The following is a 3,989-nucleotide window of genomic DNA, read 5'->3' as shown; positions in this document are numbered from 1 at the left end:
AGGTAGCTGCTTTTATAGAGAGGTGCTAAGGGCTTACTTCTATAAGTAAGAGAGACTTCTATCCTATGTTTATGGCTGCCTGGGAGGCCTTGTTTAAGAAAGAGACTATACTTAAGGCTTTTAAGGCAGCTAGCCTCTTACCTCTTAACCCAGAGGTGATCCTCAAACAATTCAATCAGCCAGCTCAATTAGGCCAATTAAGTGATAGCAACTCCTCAGCCTTGAGCGCCTCTAACTGGCGGAAAACTAAGCGCCTTCTACGCCAGGTAGTGCACGATAAGAGTGATCCACGAGCTTAAAAGCTCAGCCAAGCCTTCTATTCTATCTTAGTTTAGAAAAGCCTTCTTACACACGAGGCTCAAGGCCTTATGCAAGCTCTTATTAATGAGAGGCAGCGTAGAAAGCAAGGCAAGGCTCTGCCTCTAGAGGCAGAGGAGGAGTATCACGGTGGAGCTAAATTCTGGTCCCCAAGGAAGGTGAAGGAGGCACGTGATCGCCAGCTTCAACAATGGCTTGAAGAAGAGCAACTACAACACTAGAGAGCTGAGGCAGCTCGCCTACGTGAAGTGAAGAAACAGGAGAAGCTTCAGGCAGCTCAACAGAAGCGTGCAGCAAGGGCAGCAACTTAAATAATAAGGCAAGAGGAGAAGGCTCGTAAGGCTGCTGATTAAGCCTCACGACAGGCAGCTCGTAGGACTCAACAACAACTCTAGCAAGCTTAAAAAACCGCCTAAAGAGGCAAGAGGGGAGACCTCAAGGCAGCTACTAAGGCAGGCTTAAAAAAGAGAGCAGCTGCGCAGCCTTAGAGTGGTGATGATGCCTCAGGTGCTGCAGCAGGCCCACCACCATCTCAATCACGAAATGGCCGAGCAATCAAGCTCCCAGCTAAATATAACGTACTCTAGCACCGAGCTAGTCATATCACTAAACTAGTCAAAATCTCTTAGCGCGCCCAACTTATGTTGCAGTAACTTAAATTACTTGCTATTAAATAGTAATCTAGCGTACTGCATGCTTTTATTAGATTTAGAATCTTCTTCTATATCTTTCTAACACGTTTAAGCGTTGTGCCCTATGCCTCTATAGTTTCTACAGCGCTGTTAGGCTAACTAGGTCCTTTCTTAAGTACCTGCACTATAAGTCTTCTTTAATAGCTAAGCTGCTACATGTAACGGGCTAGGCCCGATGGTAGCGCCTCGGCGCTCGCCGGCCTCGGCCAACCTCCGAGAGGAGGTGCCTGCCCAGCTGTACCCCTAGTCAGGAGGTCCTAATCTTGACTAATCGTGTAACCTCCACATAGAGGACATAAAAGTCTGCAGACCTCTGCCTGCAGCTACTCCTTAACAAATCTATTTAATTTATACTTATAAATAGCCTACAGAGGCTAGCTCCTTACATTTAGATTTATTTATCCTCTTTATTTGTTTATTTATTAAGTATCTGTAAGGAACTACTTATAATAAGCAAAAACGCTAATACTGTTATAGGGCGCCTTATTAAATACAGAATTAAACTCTGCTTAAGTACTAACTCCTAATTAGACATTTGCACAGAATTGCAACACTGTGTGAGCACTCTAGCACCTGCGAAATGGCTAGAGACTATTTACAAACGCGCTCTGACTCTGTTAGCCACTCACTTGGCCTGGGCCACCCTGCCTGAAGATATAGTCAGGTTACCAGAGGTTAAACAGCTGACGACCAGACCTCTAAACCCTCTACAAACACCTTAGCAATCCTAACTAACAGTTAATATAATAAACAAATACATACAATAGGCTATCTAAGCAGGCATATAGGCGTACAAGGACAAGGAATAGTAGAGATTAGCAATAGCTAATATCTCTCCTGCCCTAATAACAGCTGCTACTATAACCTAGTTAGGCTTTATAAAGCTTAAGCTTCCTAATATAGGGAAGTTTAATAGTAACTACTAGCTCTATTAGATATTTAAGTCCTAGATAATAGACAAGCTTACTTCTATAGGAGAATATTAATTAATCCTAGGTATAGCGTATATATTTAACTAATTAGAAGGGCAAGCTACCTAGGTTAGTCTATCCTAGAAATCCTACTACCTATTAGGATTAACTACAGAATTCTAGAGCTTTCTTAATAAATAATACTAAGATACCTAGTTTAAAGAAAGATCTTATTAGAAGCTATAGATAATTATAATAAAGAAAAATAGATAAAGCCTTAAAGCCTTTAATATAGAGTTTGTCTAGCTAGCCTTTAATACTAGAGAAGAAGAAAATAAATAGAACCTTAAGACAAGGTATATATCTACTATCTATAGTAACCTTTAGGATAAGATAGTATCTATAGAAGTCCTTAAAGAATAGGAACTTTAGACCCTTATAGTATAAGTCTTAAAAGTAGAGACTAACCTAAGATAAGTTAAGACTTACACCTATAATATATTATTTAGACAACAACCTAGAAGGAAGGACAATAATAAGATAGACTAGGAACCTACAAAAGTCTACGCTGTGTGCGTAGATAACAACAACAACAACAATAAACGCGAACAAGCTAAATAGAAACCACAAGAGGTCCTTAACAGGCGAAGGGCTAACAACTAGTGCCTCTAGTGTGGCAGAGACAGCCACTACGTTAACTGATGCAAGCTAGCCCTAGCCAGACAACCAGGTACTGTACAGGTCAGCGCAGCTGCCACAACAAACAATGTAGAGGAATACTCAGACTTAAATAATTCTAATTTAGAAAACTAGAACCTCCTGTCCTAAGTTGCAGACAGGGGTTAATTAGTAAGGTTAACTAGGATAGCAAATTATTCTAGCAGTTCTATTAGTAATAGCTAGATAGCAAACCTATCTTGTTACACATTTTAATAGATAATAAGACTATAGCACACACACTAATTAATACTAGGTGCTTAACTTATAGAATTATCTCTTTAAGCTTTGTAATACAAAATAACCTTAGGCATATCTCTATACTAAGGAAACAAGTTATTAGTATAGCTAGCAAGATAACCTAGCTAAAGAAAGCAGTTAGGATAAGGATTAATATTAATAGCTATATTAAATAGATGTTCGCGTATGTCCTTAAAGGAGAACATAAATACAACCTAATCTTAGGCTGCCTGTAGATAGATAAGCATAAAGTGACCCTAGCGCTAGCTAAGAAGTTACTATTTATCTACTTGTCTATAACAAGGGTGCAGAGCAAAGAAGGCATTAGACTAGAGCTAGTACTACAGTAGGTTAGCCTAGAGCTGTACAGGGCACTATAAAAGTAGTTAAAGAAAGATTCTTTAATAGAAATCTTCTCTACTTCTATAGCAGACATATAGAAAGTCTTAAAAAAAAAGGCCTCTAGGGACCCTTATGCCCTCCTCCCTAACTACCTAAAGGAGGAGTTCTAGACGTTTATAAAGGAAGAAGTAGACAAACTAGCTCTACACAGAGGAGTAGATATTAACTATGCTATTAAGCTTATTAAGCAGGACAGCAAACTAGCAATAATCCCTTAGGGACCCCTATACAGCATATTAAGAGAAGAACTCTTAGTCCTCTGCTAACAACTAACTAGCTACCTAGACAGAGGCTTCATTTGTGTGAGCAAATCTAGCGCCTTAGCGCTAGTGCTATTCGCCTAGAAACTGAGCAGAGGTCTCTAATTTTGCGTTAACTACTAGGCACTTAATATATGTAAAGTTATAAGACTTCGTTCTTATAATCTTTATCTAGCGTATTTCCCTTTTCAGTATAGTGCTATGCTTACCTAAGCATTGCTATTGTAATGTCTAAGAAGAGAGGATTAGAATGGTGTGCTTACGAAGCCTGTATCTCCTCTTGTTCTTAAGATATTCTGTTCTCTATTTTTAGTAACTAGAAATGTTCTAGACCCTCTGCTTACAAATAGAGTAGCCTACTCTGTAAGATGCTGACGTATACGATTACGCATACACCTACGTAATCTTGCTTGCATATGCAGCAATACTAAGCATAGATGCAGTAGACC

The sequence above is a fragment of the Didymella exigua genome, assembly GCF_010094145.1.
Source record: "Didymella exigua CBS 183.55 unplaced genomic scaffold M421scaffold_12, whole genome shotgun sequence".
NCBI lineage: Eukaryota > Fungi > Ascomycota > Dothideomycetes > Pleosporales > Didymellaceae > Didymella > Didymella exigua.
This window is presented reverse-complemented; position numbering follows the sequence as displayed.